We start from the raw sequence: 14546 nt of genomic DNA on the forward strand, positions 1-14546 counted from the left end.
AGCGTGAGTGACAAGAATTGTTTCGATTTGCCTTTTTGCTTCTATTCTTGAAAGAGTGGCTGTCCTGGAATCTGCTACATTTGATTATGGTCCTTGGAAATAATACTGAAGCCCATGGACCTGACTGAGAGTGGTATTGATGAGCTGGAAATAAAACGCATTGTTTTAGAGAACACTATTTCTGTTCTCATTGACCACCTGGCCCATATGATACCAAGCAAAATAAAAGATCCAAGACTGCAGCACTTCCTGTCTGCTGGAGGAATGTGATGAGTTGTTCGCTGTATCCCCTGGTTCCTTTCAGTGACTTCTGCTGCAATTGATACAAGCAGAATCAACAAAAATTGGACCCTTCTGCTAGTTTTCATGCTTGCAAATGAAGTGGAGAAAGCTGAATTTGTTTTGCTGCTTAAGCCCTTGCTGTCGTTTCACCTGCACTGCATGAGAGGCCTGCTCATCTGATAGCATTTCCTGACTCTTGTTGTCCTGCCTTCCAGGAGGATGCTTCAGGAGTGCCGTGCTGGTTATGAAGCTGTTAATATTTTGGCTTTGTGCATGTCAGAAGAAAAGCTTCAGAAGTCTTTCACATGCACTGTAAGGGTGGTACGCTGAGTGTCTAATATTTGCAGTTTCTCCTCAGAAGGAGCTTAGGCTGAAGAAGTGGCTGTTATTAAGAACTGACAATACCTTTAGAACACTGCTTTGCTGTTCCTTTGCTCATTCATCTCTGCTGTCTTCCACTGAGAGTTCTTTGTGGTTATTTTCACTGTCTTTGCCCTGGGAGTTCCTGAGCCATTTTCCTTGCTGCAAAAGCAAAATACAGCAAGAACTAAAGTGCTGCTTTCCTGCTGTGTTGTCCTTGCTGTAGGTAATTACCCCTGATCTGCACAAATGCTCCCACAGGGACTGGGGGCTCCTTTCTCTGCCCCTTCCCTCTCTGGTGTTGCTGGGCCCTTATTCTCATGCAGCGTTTGCTGTCCAGGTCTTAGGTACCAGTTTTGCATTCAGGTTGTTAAGTACTGCTCTGGAGAATCATAGAAGGTCTTGGGCTGGAAGGGACCTGGTTTCAACCCCTGTGGAAGGCAACCCTGCTCAGGACATATCAAATTGCATAAGCCTCCACCCAGCCTGGCCTTGTACACCTCCGCAGCTCTCTGGGCAGCCTGTGCCAGTGCCTCATTATCCTTAGAGTGAAGAATTTCTTGCTAATATATTTGTGTATGAATACTACTGCTTTTAAAACCTGACATAATAATAATTAAGCTCAGGAGTTGTATACCTGAATAGATTTCTTCCATTTAAAGTAGTTAGTGGGTGTATTAGAGGTAGTATTCAGCAGATGTAGTAGAGTAGAACTGATTTTTGAATTGGGAGCTCATAATGTGTCTGAATCATGCTTATAGATGAAATTATGGAATTAGGTGTTTTTTTATTTCTTTTTTTTTTTCTGGAAGAATGGTGGTCTTCAAAGAACACACGAAGCTGCTACTTTGCAGAGTAGGAAACTGATGATTATACTGACATCTGGTTGCCAGCACCTGTTGAGATTACACAAAGAGTTCAACCAGTGTGGTGAAAGGCTAGGTTGTACAGTTGCATGTAATTACTTACACAGGACTGTTGCTTTTGGTCTGCAAAGCCTTCCCTTCAGTGTGGACTCCTACCTTGAACGTGATGGTTCAGTGTTGGATGAAATCTGATTAGTGAGTGATTTATTGGAATGTTGAGAAGAAAAGGCTATCTGCTACAGGGTATGTTGATAAGGGACAGTGATATTCCATTGCAGTTTCTTCCAGTGGTCCTGATGTTTTATTGTTTACGTGTTGTTTCATCAGTTTGGGCAGTTTGTGTCACTGAGAGGAAATGTCTGGAGATTGCTTATTTTCCAACACTAATACCTATAGACATTTTTTTTTCAATGACTAAAACCAGTGGAGAAGCGAGCTATTTGTGCAATCGTTTTTGCAGTCAGATTGCTCCCTCTTCCTGACTGTGCTTTGTTTTACCAACTATTCATTTTCTTTAGTGTTTTCAGAAAAAGACTGAAGAAGCAATAGAAGCTGTGGCATAAGGATTTGTACAATATGAGAACGGCTCTGATAGTAATGCCTATTTTATTCTGTTGGCCCACAGCGTTAGAGATGGATGGTGGTATGGCAGCAGAGGCTGAACCTTCCCAACTGTATCCCATTGCACATTGTTGCCATGGGACAGATGGCAGCAGAGGGGCAGTCTGGCAAAATGGCATCTGATGTGGAAGTGTGTGTGGAGCAAAGGGGTGTTGTTGCATTCCTCCAAGCAGAGAAAATGGCACCCATTGACAGTCATCAATGGCTGCTGAAACCAAGCAGTGGATGTGAGCACAGTGAGGCCGTGGGTGGTGTGTTTCAGTACCGGTGATGACAGTGGAAGACAAACCACGTTCCAGATGGCCATTCAGATTTCTGTGAGGGTGGCATGAAGGCTCTTGCTCATCTCTGGCAGTAATGCATAGCTAATGGTGGTGGATATGTTGGGAAAGAGCATTTTGTAGCTGAGCATTTGCTTTATCAAGTAGCGTTATTGTACTCTTTGTTGCAGTTTCCAGGAAAATAAATAGGAAGTGTTACTTTCACAGCAACCCACGTACGTGCTGATGTTCTGAAAACCAATTTAATTCTGTATGTATTCCCGTATTTTAATACAAACTTCAGTTATATTTTTCTTCGCCACTCCTTCTTCATTTCAGCTGCTTTCAGTTCTGTGCCAGAAGCATTTGTGAAGCCTGGAATTTTCACCGTGAGACATGTGAGAATTCTGCAAGTGACAGTTAGAAGGTAATTGCATGGTATGATGTAGTAGATCACAGGTGAGTTACCAAAGGCATAAAATAAAAAATAATTGAGGGAATCCAATGATAATTTTGAAGAAGGATAAAAACAACAACAACAAAACAAATAAAAAAGCAAGCCAAAAAAAGGCAGCTGATTTTGGGGGGCAGTGTGTTGTAGGATTTCAGACCGAGGGCTTTTTGATGTCCTGGTTTGAACTTGATTCTGAAGAAATGTAGGAATTTAAGAGCTGTCGGCTGTGTCGGCCCTGCAGTCCCCGATGTCTCCTGATGTTCCAGTATCCCTGCAAAGGTCACCAATGGACAAGGCCGTTGCTGTTTTTGAAATGACGAAGCTGGACATACACACTAAAAATACTCTCTAAAGTTGGCTCGTGTGTAACCAGCACTTCTCTGGATGACAGTCTGCATTTTCATCACTTCCAGGATGTTGCGCCAGGTTGAGTTGCTCTCGCTTTTGTTACTGGAGTTGGAGCCAACAGCTACAGAAAGGCTGAACCCAATACCCTGCCTTCCTTGTGATGAAGGCCTGGGCAAACACATTGCACCTGTGACTGGCAAACTGGACTCCTTTGTTTTCCTTAGATCCAAGTCATTCCTGATGAAGATGCAGTTAAAGCTAATCAGACCTGAATGGTTTGGGCCATGTTTATCACATAGGCCATGTATTTCTGTATACGTGTGGTGCTTAAAAGACTGCAGGGAAAGGAGACAACCACGAAGGCATCCCGTTATTCCCTTGCCTTCAGAGGTGTTGTTTTGGTCAGAAGTGTATTGTGAGATTCCTTGCTATGTTCTTCCATCATCGTGAGTGTGGCTTGTGGGTTGTGTTAACGTGGGAGCTTTGGTACACACTGGTTAGCAGCTGTGAGGTGTGGCTGTGCTTCATCCCTTCCAGACTGACTCAGCAGGGTGCTTGCAGGCTTACTGATGGGGCTTTGAAGAGCTGCTATGCTGGGGTGGGGCGTTGCGTGCCCCAGCAGAGGTGATCAAGGATGAGTTGCTGCTGTGAAAAAGGAAGTCAGTATCTCCTGTGCTGCATTTAGCTGGGCTCAGCTGCATGTGGGTGTGAAATGGCAATAGATGCTATGCCATCAGAGAATTCTGGCTCGTTTTTTTCCTTTAATAGCCTGAATGCTTTTTAGATACGCCTGTTTACAAACCCATCATGCACTTCCAAAAAAGAAGTCTTTTTGTAGGGTTATCTCCATTTTCATGTCTTTCTCTCCTAGAGGCCACCACTGCTGACCCTGTACCCATCGAGCTTCCACTGTGTTCTCTTCAGGATAAATCTGACTTGCTCTTGAACTTCATAATCATGAAGTCAGTGTCGATACTGAGCTGGAGGAATGTTTGTAGCATTCAAGGAGGACAAAAAGAAGTAGTGTCTCCATTCACCTTTCATCAGATAGCTCTCTAAGAGAGGCCAGCCTCTGGTATAAACCAATGTGCAGTGGCAAAGAGATTAAAAAAAAAAAAAAGATAAATCCACTAATCATCAAATAAGTGTCTGAAAAAGCAGTTCTTTCTGGTGAAGAAAACAAAATTTTTCTGGTTGATAACGTTGGTATGCTATTGATCATGCAACAACCAACTTAGCAAGTTTGAGTTCTCATTTTAAAAGGCATCCTTGTTAAATATTTGGGCATTCATACTCCCCCTGGGTTGATCAACTGTTTGAAATGAATTATCTCACAGTGCTGTCACAATTAGAGAACGGCACACTCAGGTGAAAGGGTTTGTCAGTTTCGGAGACTGGAGAGAGATTCTTAGTGAAAATGAACATCCTCCCAAGGTTAAATTATCTATTTAAAAACTCCTCCAATTACATTACTGCATAGAAGGATTTTTTCTTTGCTTTTTTTTCTTCCATGTGTAGAAGAGTTAGCAGAAGACAAATGACATAATTGGAGGGGGTGAGAGAGAGAGACTTTATATGTGCTTACTTCTAACAGAATGAGAAGGATAAGGAGATGGTGCTGGGGAGCAGCCTTCAGACATCCTAATCCTTTTTGGTTGCAGGTCTGTAAAGCAAAGAGTCAATATTTGAGCCAAGTGACAGATAGCTTTCACATTGCACAGGAGTGCTATCTGGTGCTTGCTGCCACCCAGCCTTTTTTTTAATAAGAGAAGGTTAAAAAAAAAAAGAAAAAGAAAAAACAGCCCTCATATTAGAGTGTTTAGCATCCTACTTTTTGGTCTCTTACAGCACAGAGTGTATTATCTGTTGCGCTGAACTGACATATTTCTTTGTGCACAAGATATAGCAACTTAAATGAAAATTTGACCTGTAGCAAGAGAATGCACTCTGTTTAAATTGGATATGGAGGATTATGGCAGAAAAAGATCATTGAATAAGGAGGTTTTTCAACTAGCCAGTGAAATATATGCACCAAATCAAACTTTGTCTTGCTAGGATTTATTAATAGGATACGAGGAAAAACGCTTCCTTTGAAGGTTAGAGAGTAATTATGTAATTGTGTTTGTGTAATTTGACTTGAAGATATGTCCTTGTAATTTGGTAAACTGTAGATCATGTTCTGATATAGTGTATTTTTCTTGTGCCTCATATTGACACATGTAATTGCCTTATGAATGCACACTCGGTTTGAAGCCATTGCACCGCCCTCTGCACCTTGAGAAATGCACTTTGTGGTCCGTGGTGATGCTCTCTGCGTGGATCTTACCTGTGCAGCAGCTGGACACCTTTGCTTGCTTCCTTGGAAGTATATGGCTAATTGCTATTCTTCATAGCTTCATTCTGCTGTCATACAGCAGAATAACACTTACTATACGATGCCTTAATTTTTCCCAGTGTCAGGGTGCAGCACGCAGTGGTCACAGTGCCCATCTGTTGGAGGCTGGCTGGGAGTAGCCCAGCATGCAGGTGTGCAGCTGCTTCTCTGCTGCAGGTGTGCTTCCTGCTGGGCTGCGGGAGCAAAGCAGCTTTGATCAAGACAGTGATCATACGCATCAGCACAACATGTATGTAATCATGAATATTCTGTTCTAATGACAGTCGCTTATTAGATGGATTTTAAACTCAGTACAAGATGGGAGCTAAAACACGTAGGCAGAATAAGGAGAAAGCTACTGGTGCAGTGCTGTGTTGTTGGTAAACTGCTTTGAAATCAGCAGGAAACGTTGGGTGAGTGATGATGCATACTTTGAAGGAATTAATAATTTGAGTTGAGCTTCTTGAACCAGAGAATCTGAGACAGGGCTGCTCTTGGCTGATGAAGCAAGGAGAGATTTTAAATCTGGGATGAAAGCTCAAAACACTGCAGAGAGAAGTAAAAATAAATCGGATAAGATATGTCCATGGGAGTGTTCTGGGTACAGAGTCATGCTGCAAAGTCAAATCACAATAAATCTGTGTACAGACAAAGCAGATTTGAAGTCAGGTTTTTGCTGGGCTCTATTAGTTTCTCCATTGCTGGGGCCTGAAGAAATGACTTAAAGTCAGAGAATGGTAAGAATGGTAAGAGGCTTGAAAAGAAACTGCACTGTTTACAGCTTACTTCTGTCCTTGGAATGAAATGCTGTGTACGGTTCAGAGCAGAAGGCGCTGAGTGAAGTTAAGCTTAATCAGAATAGACCTACACATGACTTTGCATAAGGGGGGGGGGGAATCAAAGGACTAGCAAATTTGCATAGATAACATTTGAATTGTTAATTCATATTGCACTTCATTGCAGGGATGTAATTTTTAATTAAGAGTAAAATGTGGTAGATATTTTAAATGGGAAATGATTATAATTGCAGATGGAAATTGAGGTAATGAGAACTGGTTTAATTAATTGTTAAAACTTCAAGTTTCTCTTTTATTTCTTGTTTATAAACTCGTTGTCTGTGGACACCAATGGCTGTTTTTTGGATGTTTTGCATGCAGTGATTAAGGTGTGGAATATTGGGAGCAAAGAGTCAGAGTGTGAGTCGTGTCAGTGCTTGGGGCACCATCTGTACGGATGGACTCAGGAGCACCTTTGGTGGCTGGACTTTGCTGCTTGCAGGTTTGGTGTGAAATTGCATTGTAAAAACTCTGCTCCCAAAATGTCCCTAAGGGCATTTAGGGCACAGCCTGTTCTGAGCAGCTTTAGATGCTGCAGCTGTGGGGTGTGAGAGTGAGCACCACTGTATATCTCCATGCGTGGCTGCTTTTTCTTGTTAAGTCTTTGCTACGCTCTTTTAAGACTTCCTGCTGCATTTCCCTAAATTCAAGGATATAAAACCTATAAAGCAAACCTTTCCTGTTCAGGTAGGCTTGCCATCTATGGTAAAGAAAAATCTTTGTTGAGAATTCTTAGCAGTGGAGGATCCTTCTGCCACTTGAAAGCTTGGTAAACTTATTCACCAGGCATAGAGATTTGCATCCAGAAAGGATTTTGACGTGAACAAAATTAGCGTTGCCACTTATATTAAGAGCCATGTATGAAGTCTGTCATCTCTGGCTGCAGAGGGACTTGGAGAGAAGTACAATTAGCGCTAATTGGAGTTGCGTCTGAATCATCTGTCTGTTGGTGTGAGAGCGGACCCTCGAAGTGATTGGCAGGAATTACCTGTCTGCTCTCATTCCCTGCAGAGCTGCTCTGTTGCATCGCAGCACATCACCAGGGCAATGAGAGTTTAGCAGGAGGCCAGCTAGTGTTCCTGAGCGATCCATGCAGTGCCGACGCTGAGCTTCCATGTGAGTTACGCAGTGTGCCGGGTAGCACAGCCTGGAATAAAGACATACTAGAATTTTCTCCTGTAAACTTGTTTTGATTCCTGCAAGTTTCCTTGCTCTGTGATGCTCTGTGGAGCAGGCACAGAACAAGGACTGGCATACCAAAGAGTTGTGTAACCTTTTCAATCTGTATAGGAGTTTTCTTTTCCTTTTATTATATGTTTTTCCCCCTCATCGTTTGGAAAAAAAAAATCACTTCACCTGAAAGCTGGCCTGTGTTACCCGTTTTGGTCTTGTGAAAAGTTTCGCCAAAGTAGATAAAAACTATATATGTGGAAAGAAACATTTCTGCTTAGTTTTGTTGCCCCCTGGGTAAATAAAATAGAAATAGAAAGCAGGAACCTAAGAAGTAAACTAATATTCAGTAAAATGATAACATAATTTGCTTGAATGACATCGAAACATTTTTCTCCTCTGAAGTACCCAACCAGAGATATGAAGGATGGCAATGTCTCTAGGGTAATACACAACTGATAGCAGTGCATTCATTTGCATTTCTTCCCTTTACCTTGTGTTTCCTTTTTTTCCCCTGAAGCGCATGTGTTGGGAATTGGAAATGCAGTTGCCTATTATACACTGGCGGTAATCTTTCAATTTTTTTAATGTAAAAAAATAAGGCCACAAACAGCAGCAGCCATTGATGTATGGGGCTATTGATGGGAATTGAATTTGCGAAGGGAAAATGGGATTTCGTTGTAGTCTGAAATGATAATGATGTCGCCCAAATGGATCTGTAATGGTCATTCATTCACTTTTTTTCTGTAGATTTGTGGCTTAACAAAACATGTTTATGCAGGTGACTATGAAAGTACTGTAGGTTCACTCTGAGTGTGAGTTAATAGCTAATGGCAAATAATAAGCATGCGAAGTCTGAGCTTGAGCCTGTTCCCAAAGACTTTGTTAGGTGAAGGAAGGGTTGCTGTGATTTATTTCCCTAAGAGGGAAGGAAATGATCGGGGTAGTGCTTCTTTGTGAGATTTAGGGAGTAATATAAAAGAAAATGCACCTTGACGGGAATTCTTAAAAATGCATGGATTTGTTGTATCAATCTTGAGAATACTTCGTGCAGTGCAACAACATACCATGCTTAGCATAGCATCGAGCTAAAGGCAGACCTTGTCCCTAAGAGTTTGTGGTCTGAGATCAAACTGCGATGCGGCACATTGAGATGCGGCGTTCTGTGCCTGTATTCCTGTAAGCTGGAGGTGTACCTCTTCTCCTTCCTTGGCTTCCCAAAACTATAGGCTGAATTTACATCTGGCTGCCAAGGGGCTGCAGAGCCCGCCGTATATCCTCGCTGCAGTTTTATGTGCCTTATGGTAACTTCTGTTGGTCGGGTTCCAGTGGAGCTCTTTGTTCCGTCCTGTGAAAGTGAGGGGAGAAAGGATGTGTCGGTGTTTGTATGGGCAGAACAAACTGGTGACAGCAGAATGATGTTTTAATTGGGTGGGTGGGTGTTTGCCTTTTTAGGGAGACACCAGCCAATGGCATGCTCAAACTGCCTTCTGTTTTAACTGGCGTCTAATCCTTGTTAAATGCTGTATAATTTAAAAGTATGAATAGAAGTAATTATGGAGTATGGGGGGGGGGCGAAAGGGGGAGATTCTGGCTTTATAAATATATTCCACAGTGTAAATTTTTCCATTTAAAATCAATACAGCCAGTGGTTTGGGTGCAAAAGCTGCACATGTGCCCCTGTAAATGTAAAGCAACCTGATCTCAAGCTGCAGAAGAAGAAAAGGGAATGCATGAGGAGAGCCAGAGCTGGTTTACCTGTAGTTAACATTGCCATTCTTTTCCTCTCACCGCTGATAAAGCACAAACGCTCCCAACAAAGAGCTTGGCTTAGCACTCCCAGGATGTGCTGCAGACCTCGTGGGGCTCCCTGGGGAGCTCGAGCACCCAGAGCCATGCTGATGCTGGGCAGGAAGCCTCCTGCTGTGAGCAGGGTGGCTGAAGTATTTCCTGCAATGGAACTTCAGCTATTTTGGCTGCAGGCCTGGCTGCTTTCGCAGGGTTTGTGTTTATGTTGTGTTGTGTTTGTTTTTTTTTAAGCATTCCACGAATGGTCTTGATGCATGAAGGCTGTGAGCATCATGAGTCTGTTTATTTTAATTGGCTTTGCTATCCTGATAAGCTAAAGGCAGAAAGTTGGGCAGCTCGGGGGGACTGTGGGTGGGGGTTCTGTTTGTTTAGTTACTGATGTCTGACAATGGCAGGTTTGTTGGAGAACACAGCGAAGCTGACGTCGTCTGGGTTCTGACATGCCCCATCTGGGTGAACTGCTTGGGGCAGAGGCTGTTCTGCTGTCAGCACGCTTACAGACCTCTGCAGAGCTCCCCAGTGCTGCATCCATATAAATGGCATGTAGGGACGGTTCTCTTGTCCCCTTCCTTTGTCAAGGATGGTAGCTTTCTCTCCTGTTCCATTTTTCTGGTCCATTTTGCACAATGATCAAGTTGCAAATGCCAGTGCACATTGGTTGCTTTTTAATGGTCATTTTTTGATTCAAGGAAACCTGTGATGGGTCTTTCCTTCCTATGAGCGCTTAAAGGAGCAGTGCTGAAAGAATCAACCAACTTTGTTTTGGATATAAGTAGCTAAGCATTGAACCTGCATTCTCAAATGTTAGAATAAAGCTTGATTTGCCACTGATGACTCTGAAAATATTATTGCATCGTATTTATCTTGTACGTCAGTTTGAATGAAGTATATTTTCTATGAGATTTAATCATGCTTTCAGTTCCTCTATGAAAGAAACTTACTGATACTTTAAGCTTTGACTTTGGAGATTATTTTCTAGTCATTTATTCATGATTTATTTTATGAACCCGTATAGTAGTTTCAGGAATACATGGATACTTTTGGAAGGTGTAAGATCAGACTGTTGATTTCCTTAGCCTAGATATGATGGCGGTGGTTTCCATGCCTGGAATCATCCAGGCAAAACACAGCAGATTAAGCCTAATCCAAACTATTCTGTGTATAAGGTTTATTTCAGTCCTGTGCCCTCTGAAGCCATTCATTTTGCTTAAGGACTGCTATCAAATGGGTATGATATATAAGATGTAGCTTGATCGAAGTTCAGCTTTCTTCCATGCAAGGCTGTCTGCTGTCAGACACCCTGTATTTGTGATTCAGGGCTGGCTCAGTCTCTCTCCCCCTTTGCAAAACAACTGCAAAGTGTCCTAAAGCAAGGACTTCATTCTGAGTCAACTTGAGTGGGACTAAGTGTTTCAGGGCTCTATAGGATTGACTGCTAAACAAGCCTGTTCCTCATGATAGAATAATTTGTGTTTGTGAAGCAGTGGTCCAGAATTATCTGAGCTGTTGTGTAATTTGCACTTTAAATGAACATAGTCTCAGGGGAAATGCTGGACTGAAGTTATTTAAATCTTAGCACAGTGCAGTGAATGTTGCAAAAGGCTTTCCAGCTGTTGGCACCTGACCTATCTGAGACATGGTTCATGGGTGTCTCTTGGAAGTAGTGCAGTTGCAGGCATTGATAGAACCATAAGAGTTATCAGGTAACACAAACCTAAAGGCAGACTATGTGACATCTTGAGTTTGTACTCAAGGCACAACCAAATAAAGGTGGATGGAATCATGATGTTGTTGGCTGGAGGAGCTGGAGGTGTCAGTTTGTGTAGCTGACTCATCCTTCGTGGCTTCTGGTCTTGAGTTCATATTCCGATTGCCCTGCTGGGTGTGTTATGCTGACTGCAGCCAACAGGACCCTTGGTTTTAATGCTGTGCTCTGGCCTTGTACGTTGGCCCAACAACCCATTCTTACTCAGCAACATGCTTAACCATGAGGTTAACTCTTGCATTGCTTCAAGTATGTTTCTAAATTGGAGCCAGAATAGTGCAATTGAGTAGTTTCTCACTAAACAAGTAGATTGTTGTTCTTTAAATGAATACAAGCAAAATCTTCCTGAAGCCCTATAGTTGATTATACTGCTTGGTGTTTCTATTCTGTTTTGGTAAAATATGCATTTTGCTTTAATAATTCTCTGCTTGTACATCATAAATGCTTCTCTGCTCACTACAGCGGGCAGGGAGGGGAATCAACATGTCATTAATTCCGTGTTTTTTTGGGTAGGGCTCACTGAAGTTACCTTCTTGTTTTGATATGGTCTGTCTTCAGCATCATGCAATGCAGTGGAGGACCATGCTGCTACAGCTGAGCTAAGAGGTGTTTTGATCAAGGTGTATTAATGAGATGAAGTTCTCAAGTTAACCACAGTGTTCTGGTTGATCACTGAAACTCTTCTTTTGAGTGCATCTGTGCAGACGTTGTTCTGAGTGCTTTTGTTCAATAAAGTTTGGTAACTTTACTGGAAGTAGTGAGTAAATTTTGTCTCTTCCTTACTTAGCATCCACATAAAACATTATGCTCATGAAACATTTATGGTAGCAATCCATTAACAGAAAGACAAAGGTTTTCATCTGCAGAAGATGGCCAAAATGTCTTGCTGAAATGAAGCCTGTTCTCCAGCTGTTTTGTATGCGTTATGGCTGCCTCTTTCTGAAAGTCTGGAAGGTCCGTGTGATGTAATGCAGTGATACCTTTGTGTGCAAAGCTGCTTGGAAGCAATCTGAGTCAACAGGAAAAGCAATATCTTCTTAAAGCGTGTAACTTATATTAGTTCTGTGATCTCAGGTATGAAGGAGATAAAAAGGGCAAGGGTTTACTGTAGATTCTCTTGAAGGCGTGTAGAGTTCTTGAAGCAGTAATAAATGGCAGATTAAAATTGATCTCAGTGAGACTTCCAATGTTAACCAGTGTTATGAAAGTAAATGACTTCGGCGCTTTGGCTGCTTCATCAAAGGGGTCATGTTGTATTGTGCTGTCAAGAAACTGCTTTACCTGAAAATTTCAGCTATGGGAAGAACCTTTCTGGAGCATCTGTAGAATAATAAGCTTAAAATTATAATGACGGATGGCACGACTATTTGTGTGTATATACACACACATCATTTTAATGGAAGAGATAATGTTCTTGAAGATGAGATTAAGGATTCAGAGGCACATTAAAAGTAGAAATATTATTTCTAAGTGATGGGGAGATGAGAATTTATTATTGAAATATGTTAAAATAGTAATTAATACTGTTAGGAAATGGTAGGAGAAAAACTGTCGGGTTCAGCTGGTACAGATGAGCAGTTCTAAAGCCATGGATTGCCATGAATCACTTCCTCCAAGTGACAGGATTGCTGGGTGTGTTACGTTAACAGCAGTGATTCTGTGGGCTTGGATGCAGTAAGGGGAAGAAAGGGATAAGAGTGTCTATATATGTTGTTCTGCTTTGAAGGGCAGCTGGCTTTACAACTGCTTGGTGAGCACAGTAGTAGGCCTAAGGTGAGCAGCTGCTCAGATGCCGAGCCTGCATACAGAGTACCGATGGGGCTTCTGTGCAGCCAAAACAGGGATGTGGCCAGTGAAATGGGTGGGGCTGTGCCTTCCTTCACCACTCAGGAAACCGATGGATGGCTTTCTTCTCATATGGAAGTTTGAGCCTGCAGTGCCAAGTGTCTGAATTTGTATGGAGGGGATGGGTAAACATTCATGATATTGTCCACTGACCAAAAACCATTTTGGTTGGAGCATGGGACTGAACCAATCCGTGCAAACCATTATAGCTGCATAGAAAAGTGAATTTGTTACAACATAAGCATGGAGGACTCTTTCTGAACTGTGTTGTGTTGGTTGGTTGTTTCTTAATTCCTTATGGATGTGTGTGGGCCGTAGGAGATGGCCTACTTGACATGCCTGACACTGTTACTACCTCAGGATCTCTTATTCTTTTGGAGGGGTGCTCAAAAGTTGAAGGCTGTTGTCCCAGCAATTGCTCAGAAAGCTCTGGATGGAAATTCTTCTGAGAAGCACAACGTATTGTGTAGATTATGTGTTTCCAGAGGAAAGAATCATGGTTGTGTTAGTTCAAGTGCTTAAAATGTCCAAAGTGAGTTACAGAAAGTTATACATTTGTGGTGAAGACATAATATATTTTCTTCCACGGAAGAATAAAGCTGTTCTATTTTTGTTCTGCCACAGTAGTGTTAAATTCATGAAATGCAAATGTGAAGTCTACGTACTGAGCATATTTGCCTTAACTCTGGAAAGGAACAGGAGTTTATTATTAAGCACAGAACAATTTTTCAAGGTGTCGGTTTACATTCCTTTTGCTTACTAATGAACTATGAAAATTGATTACTAATGAGGTATAGAAATGGAGATTCTGCCTCTTCCCAAGTACAGAAATGTTCTCTATGCAGGAAATAAAATGACTTGTTATAGCGTGTGGAGAGTATGGCTGTTCAACAGACTGTTCTTTTATCTGTGGGGCCAGAGCTTCATCAGCCCCCAAGTTTCATATTGATGCCTACACTTTTCCTCTGGTAGCTCTTAAAATTAAGGTTTGACGCCAATACATAAATCTCCAGCACTTCATTAAGGAGATTCTTGCGTATAAAATTAATAAGCTGAGGAGCACTGAATCAGAACTGAACTTAAAGACGATTTAGTTTGTGTGGAGATGCTGTATTTCAGGATGTTGAATGCTGTGTATTGATCCTTGTGTGCTGTCTGGTGTTTGAGAACAGCTGAGGTGCTCTGTCTAGTTTCTTTTTTTAGCCCTTGAGCACAAAGATGAGGGAGACAGGATCTGTGAGACAGGTAGAAGGAGATAGAATGCGGACTTCCAGCAATCTGCAAATCTGCAGGAGATGCAGAGCTTTCAAAAGAAATTTGATGAGAGCATCTCCAGTCTTGTATATTAATTTCAAATCTCAAAGCTAATGAGTTCATGTGCAAACAAAATGTTAACCCAAGTTAGGGATGATGAGTGTGTGCATACACTCGTATAATAATATGCACGGGTTTTAGAAGGGTCATTTATTTCTAAAAAGCCTTGAGGAAGTAGCTGATTGGGAAGAAAATAATTATAAACAAATATGGTTGGAAACATCTAGAATGCTTTGTTATAC

General features: G+C 41.9%; 1 protein-coding gene across 2 annotated transcripts in view; it reads left to right on the forward strand.

The window, feature by feature from the left end:
* PTPRG (protein tyrosine phosphatase, receptor type G) overlaps nt 1-14546 on the forward strand; it is a 374849-nt gene that overhangs the window by 13553 nt on the left and 346750 nt on the right. The window lies entirely within an intron of this gene.

The sequence above is a fragment of the Gallus gallus genome, chromosome 12 (assembly GCF_016699485.2).
Source record: "Gallus gallus isolate bGalGal1 chromosome 12, bGalGal1.mat.broiler.GRCg7b, whole genome shotgun sequence".
NCBI lineage: Eukaryota > Metazoa > Chordata > Aves > Galliformes > Phasianidae > Gallus > Gallus gallus.